Source organism: Corvus kubaryi, unplaced genomic scaffold (assembly GCF_017639235.1).
Source record: "Corvus kubaryi isolate FWS band 111438036 unplaced genomic scaffold, C.kubaryi_AGA036_p1.0 138, whole genome shotgun sequence".
Classification (NCBI taxonomy): Eukaryota; Metazoa; Chordata; class Aves; order Passeriformes; family Corvidae; genus Corvus; species Corvus kubaryi.
The window spans coordinates 23,210,147-23,217,431 of record NW_024580672.1 but is presented as its reverse complement, the minus strand read 5'-3'; positions in this window follow the sequence as shown (position 1 = coordinate 23,217,431).

The window sequence follows — 7,285 nt, the reverse complement described above, 5'->3', positions numbered from 1 at the left end:
CCCGAAGACCGCGCGGGGCCCTTGGGCCCCCACCTGCGAGCGGCGGCGCTGCCCTACCGGCGCCGGGGCGCGGGACGAGGCACGGCGGGGCGGGCGCTGCCTCCCGCGGGGGGCCGGCTCCCCAGGGCAACCGGGAGGTGTCCCCGGGGGCCCCCCGTGGGGATGGCGGCCGTAGCCCCGGCGGTGCCACCGCCCGAGCGAGGCTCGCGGGAAGCGGTGCCGGCACGGGGAAGGGCCCGGCGCAGCATCGCGATAGGGCTCTGTCGCAAGGGGACGACGAGGTGGTTGGCGATGCTGGACAAGCATCCCGGCGCTCGGCCCGGGAGCGAACAGCCCCGCGGAGGGCTGGGCTCTAGGGGTCCGTGCAGAGCCTGGGGGTGCCCCAGAGTCTTCCGCAGCTCACGGCAACCCCCGCTGCGGAAGGAACCTGCTCGGTAACTTTGCTAAAGAAACGTGAGAAATGACAGATAAGTCACTGCTGCTTTGCGTGAAACATCCCCTGTGACGGTCCGTGTCTCACTGATCGGAGCAAGGGACACGACGCGCGGAAAGCCCGTGCCCGAGCTGGCCGAGGGTCAGAGCGGGGGAACGCTGAGCTGATGGGCCAGTCCTCTCAAGTCTCCTCTGAGGCGAACTTTCTCAGGCAGGGATGCGACCGGAACGGCAAAAGCTCTGCCAGATCCTGAGCGCCGGCCTTCCTTGTCAGAAGGTACAAATTAAATGTACAATTAAATAAAAAATGTATTGAAATTCTGGAATTCTGCCTCATCCATGGGATACTTGCTGACGTCCAGTGACCTGTGGCACACAGATAGATGCAATGCAGAGACACGGAACAGTGCTGGACTTCTCTGAAAAGTCTTGTCTAATGTTTTGTGCAGCTCCTGAGACAACTGTTGCATAAAGTTGCACTGTAGATAAGGTGATCTTATGTGGATGCAGCCATCAGAGCTGTCAAAAATGAGCTGATCCAAAACACTGTCCTGGTGTACCTTGTTATATTCACACACAAGGAAAAAGTAAATAAAATGGGGAAGGAACTTTTGCTGCTGCTGTGTTTTTGGCACAGTCTTACAGCTTTCGGCCAGCAGCGATTACATCAAAACCAGGGTATGCTGGAGGTAGCCGTGTCAGGTTACACCCAGCTGGAAAGGGATCCCAAGCCATATGGCATCCAGGTGAAAAGTTTGGCAGTGCTCAAGAACAGGAAAATAGAATGTAAAGAACCCAGCGAGGAATCGCTGCTGCGATGTGGAGGGACTCTGCCAATTGCTTTAGTAGAGGAAGTTCTACAGAGTGAGAGTATTGCAGCTGCACACAAGTAGAGCAAGTCCGACCAATGCCTGGGCTGATGGCTGTGAATCCCACACCTCCTGCAGAGACAGGAGTGGATAAAAACTTAGAAAACAGGAACATAAAGTATCACAACATATATAAAGTGTTTTCAAATGAGTTCCCAAGGGCTTTATCCAGCAAGGGATTATCATGGAAGCTGTTTCCAAAAGCAAGGGACGCTGAGCACTGAGTGAGGTGCAATGGTACCTGAGAGCAGTGGCTGTGTGTGGGGCAGCACAGGCCAGACAGAACATCCCACACCCCCACAGAGAAGCAAAGGGGACAGGACCAGCCCAGACATGTGGCCTGGGCAGCTCTGGCGGTGACCCATGGCAGGAAGGATTGAAGCTGGATTCTGGGTTGCTACAGGATCCAGTACAAACGTGATGGAAGATGGAGGGGAGGGGTAGAGGGGACATGAGCTGGTTTGCATTGGGCAATGCTGATACTTTGGTACCTGCTAAATTTGGATGAGCAAGATCTGTACCTGTGCTATGTGGGAAAAAAATAATTGGACAAATCCGTTTGAATATGAAGTTTGCCCGTGGCAATGGAAGCGAGCAGTAAGTAGAAGTGCTCATAAAAGGTGAGGGCTGACTTACATGTCCTCACATGAATGTTAAACCTCAGTGGGTGCTGTAGAGCTGATGCTTTCCTCCACATACTGCAAAGGATAACTCTCAAGAGGGGATGGTACACTACAGTGGTGGGGAAATAGGAATAAGTATGAAAGTGACACTTCCCATCTGTTCAGTGAGCAGGAGCTGTGGCTGCCTCCAGCTGTGTCTGCACCAGCTCCAGCATTCCCAGCATGACCCTGAACTGAGTCCCCACGGGCTCAAGGGTCAGAGGCAGGTCAGATATTTCTCTTTCTCCCCACACAGAGCTGGAGGGCAGTGGGAGCTGATCAGTGCATTACTGTGGGGAAAACACCACTACTGGCTAAGGTTGCTTCATGTTTCCTGTCACAGCTCCTCGTTTTCCAGTACTTAAAACCCAGACAGTGTAGTCTGAGTATTTCCAGTCTTGGTGCCTGCCTTGAATGCTAAGACTGAGCAAGAGAGCTCAAGAATCAGGTTAGTTTTTACAAAGTAGCTTTGCAACAATGAGGTAAAAATGGTCTTGAGGCTGAATTTTTCAAATCACCCTGAGGGTCAGATAAGTGCCCAACATCACTGTCTCCATGGATTTTTATTGCACAGCTTGGGAAACAATGTCACCGCTTGTAAAGGTGCCACAGAAGGTTGTCTTGTAGGCTTGGGATATTGTGTTTTTGACCCAAGTTGCAGTATTTTCACTGCTTTTCCTACTGAAATAAAACAGGAGCGTGGCAGCACCAGGCCAGTGCTTGGAGCTGCAGCTCCCTGTCCCTTGCGAAGGGATGACGGAGGGAGTGCTCACATGCCGGTTATGTAATCCCTCTATAATCGTGTGTGACTTACTTTCACCATTGCCTTTATGGCTCTACTAATTGGCTTATGCTTTTATTAGAAATATCTTTATGAGGAGCTTTTTATGTGGGCAGGAATAACAGCAACACCCCCAAATTACATCAGATTAACTTTTCAAATGCAATGTTGTGTTTTACTGTCTGAAAGCTCTTTTCTGACCCTGAAGGATGGATTCTGCTCTCCCCCTGAGAGGGATCTTAGTGAGATTTGTGAGACCTCCCAGCAACTGGTTAAATGGGCCATTTTGTACTTTCCAGGCTGCAAAACACAGATGAAGGAAATGGTCACAGTGCTTTCACTGTCATTTTTTTGTTTTACACTTTGGGAGGTAGGAAGGGCCGCTCTAGTATCTGCTCCCTCCATTGACTTTGTTGCTGGTGCCACAGAAACCAGAGTAGAAAACCTCCAATAAGGTGCTCAGTGTCTATTCTGTGCCTCGGACCACAGGTCGCCAATGTCAGGTACAAGTGTCAGGCTGAGTCCTGCAGCTCTCACAGCTGCTACAGGTCCTTCATTTAGGTTCAAGTCATTTGAAATTCTTCTGAACCATTTCTGAACTGGACACAGCTTCAGCTATATTTCTCAGCAGAAACTTATTGTTGTCCATTATGAGATATTTCCTGCATAAAAAGGAAACTTCACGGTCTGTAGCTCCTGCGATAACTGTCCAGGACAGCTCTCTGGGAAGCATAGGACCTGCAGTGTCTGAAATCCATCCAGGTGAGCACTGACCATCCCTCTACCTCCTTTACAGGTCAGTAAAGGAGCTTTCCAACTGAGAGCACTGGCTTCTCACTATCTTCACTTGTACTGCTGAATTTTGGGCTTGCAGACTTGGGCTCTCAGGAACAAAGCCTCCAAGACTCAAAATCCTTAAGTCGGTCATAAATGTTAAAATTATTTGTGGGTGTAAGTGCTTACCTGGGTCCATAACATGGGCAGTTTTGTGGAGAGCCCATTTCAAGCCACAAACATCTCAAGAGGGAAGAGCTGTGCAGTAACTTAAGCTGAGGTTTTCCTACCAATTTTTTAGACCTTGGATGTTTGGATGTGAACACGGTAATACTGTGAGGGCCCTAGGGGGCAGGGGGCTCCCTGAGGCACTGGAGTCAGCAGAGCAGAGCCCAGGGTCTGCAGGTTTTGCTTAGATATGGAGCCTAAATATCTTTAAGTATCACTAAGGATTGGCCCTATGAGCTGTTGAGATTTTTCCCTCAGGGTGAAACTCCCATCTCAGTGTCCCACACCTGCAGTGCCACTTGTATTTAAAGCCTTTTGCTGTGATTCTGGGCAGCTGCAACTGATCAGTTTAACACTGAAATTACAGGTGATACACATCGGAGCTGTTCACAGCCTAGCACACAGGTGCTGCCTGTTTTGTCTCTGGAGGGTGGCAGAGACCAGCAGCATCTGCTCACACTCCAAGCCATGAGGGAGGCAACAAGGACAAATGTAACTTCGGACAGACATGGACTGTTTTCTATAATCGTTACAAATGCCATTTCTTTTATTTAAAATTCTCTTTTAAGGTGCTGCCATTTGATCAGGTCTATGACACAGATGTATTTCCTTGTATTTCCTGGAGTGGGTGTCCCTTACCCCAACAAGCACTGAATCCATTGGCAGTCCATGCTATGCACTGAAAACACTGCTTTAAAACAAATAAATAAAATATAGCTACTGAATTTGTTATTCAAAAACAATTTCCAGCTGCACCACAATGTTTCCCAGTGTGCCTGAAACTGTTTGGATGTTGCTGTCCTGTGCTTACAGCCAGGGTGGACAGGAGGGAGAGTGTACACTTTGAGGGTGGTGAGGCACTGGAACAGGTTGTCCAAAGAGGTTGTGGCTGCCCCATACCTGGAAATGTTCAAGGCCAGATTGGGTGGAACACTGAACAACCGGGTGAAGGTGCCCCTGCCCGTGGCAGGGGGGTGGTCCCTTCTGACCATTCTGTGATTCTGTGGCTTTTGCAGTGGGTAGGATGTGATTTACGTTATGCTGAGTGTACAGGAGTAAATCAGGGCAGAAAGGACCTCACAGGCTGGTGTTTTCAGTGAGGCTCTATTTCTTCCAGCTGCTCGAGGCTACAGAAGTGAGATGCTGCTGCTGCTGCTGTTCTTTGGCAGTGGATACCTCAAGCAGCTCCTGCAGTGAGGTGAGGCTGGGGGAGCAGCACTATTCCACTGCAAACAGGGAAAGGGCAAATGGTGAAGTTTGCACCTTCACTGCCCTGGGCAGCTGTGTCAGTGTTTGCCACCATGCAGTGACAAAGTCCACAGGTAAAGGGATCCTAAAGAATAGGACTGGTACATGTGGGAATAAAACTGAGGACTCACAAATCCCCTCCTGTAACAGGAGGCAGCTGCACTGCTTCTGCAGCACTTCTGCAGTATCTCAGGAGTCCAGCTTCCTGTATAAAGTATCACAGAGCACTCGGTGAGAACCGGAACATAATCCCGGGAAGGTGGTGCCTGGACAGCCTGTGAGCATCTGCATATTAATGTGAGAGACAGACCCAGATACCCAGCAATAACCCAGGGGCTCTCAGCCAGGTGTTGCTGGCATCAGCTCAATAGGGTGGCTTCCTTTAGCAACACAGAGCTTGATAAAGGGCCTGTGTCCAAAGTCTCTCGAGCAATAAGAAAAGTACATGCTGATAATCATCATCAGCTATGTCAGCTGTATTTCATAGAGTAACAGAATCACTGAGGCTGAAAAAGACCTCCAAGACCATCGAGTCCAGTCTGTGCCCAGTCTCCACCTTGTCCCCAGCCCAGAGCACTGAGTGTCATGTCCAGACCTTCACTGGACACCTCCAGGAATGGGGACTCCAAACTTCCCTGGGCAGCCCCTGCCACCCTTTCAGTAAAGATTTGATGCACAGCAGGGACAGTTAATATCACCTTCCCCATTTTTCCCTTCTGAGTGTTTCAGGATAACGCAGCTAGAGCCACACGCTGCCTTGTCCCCTCGTACCTGGGTGTGTGTGGTGTTTACACAGTAACCATGAGACATGTTAGTCACTCTCAAGTCCAGGCAGTTGCAGAGAAATTGCCAAAAGCCCATTGCTGGTCAGGGGTGGGGATGATTTTACTTGCGCCACACAATTGCTCACTTACCAATGGAGCTGCATCCTGAGGCATTTCTTACTGCCCAGCTCTGCCGCACCGTGGCTGCCGTCATTGGACACAGACAATCCAAGGCACGTGGATGCTCTGGAGACTTCACAAGCAGCTAATGTGAGTGAGGGGGATGAGGTAAGTGTTTTTTCATCCTTCAAAACGTATTTCCAGCCAAGCAGTCACTGTATGAGCACTGGGAGGTTACTGGCACAGTGGGATCTGGAGCCAAACTGTGGGTCAGGGGCAGTGATATGTTTGTTCTTGCATTTTCTGGAGCCTCACATAAGGCCTCTGAGACTGTGACTAACCGTGTCATTCAGTAGAGCTTAGCTCTGCCATTATACTGCTGTGTTTCCTATCAGGCATCCCACAGGGGTTCTCACGGCAGCCTCAGGGCTGTCATCAGTTTCTGTGGGTCTTTAATCTCTGTCTGCCTTTGCAGTATTGTCACACACATTTCCAAGTGAAACTTACCCGAGTGCCTCTAACAGCCGAGGCAAAAGGAAACCTCCATATGTTTAAGGTGGTTCTTTCAGTGTTTGGTGTTGTCACACCCATTTCCAAATGAAACTTACCAGAATTCCTTTAACAGGCAAGGCAAAACAAAACCTACATGTGTTTAAGATGGTTCTTTCAGTGTTTGTCACTGGCCAAATAAAGATTAACAGAGAGTTTTGACCTTTTAAACTTCAGCCAAACGAAGTACTATTGTAGAAGCCAAACAAGAGCCCTACCCCCAAACTGTTTGCTGCTCCTATTTTGAAACATTTTGCTGAATAAAAGATTCTTCCAGCTCTTTGTGTTTCTCATATTTATTCTCTTCTCACAGTTCTTTCCCTTATGAGGATTTATCCCCAGATAGATCCGTCCGGCCTGCTAAATGCTATCCAAATATTTACTTTTTACAGCTCATAAAGAGTCACACCTTGCAAACACTCCTTGAGAAATCCTAAAGCATTGTATAGACTTTGTGTTTGGGGTGTTTCATATATAAATGAGGTGCAGCTGCTCCTGGAGGAGGGCACAGTGACTGCTCATCACGAGGCCGCTACCCTTTGTGAGCGGTGCCAGGAAGGTGGACAGTGCCTGGGAAATCCACACGTGCCATTCCCAGCACTGCTCACCCTTGGGAGCAGGAAGCCACATTCCAAGCAACAGCAGTTGGGAAAGGTTGGGCCTGGGGTGTTGGAAGGCTGCAACACCATTTATTTGTTCAATAGAAATATGGATTGAGTAGCAATTTATTCCAATACAACAATAAATGGGGTGCTGCCATGGTGGGTTTCAGTTCCCCTGAGTGCTTCAAGCTCAGCTTTCCTACTGGGACAGCAGGGACAGCAGGGACAGCAGGGACAGCAGTGTGTGGGGAGTGTC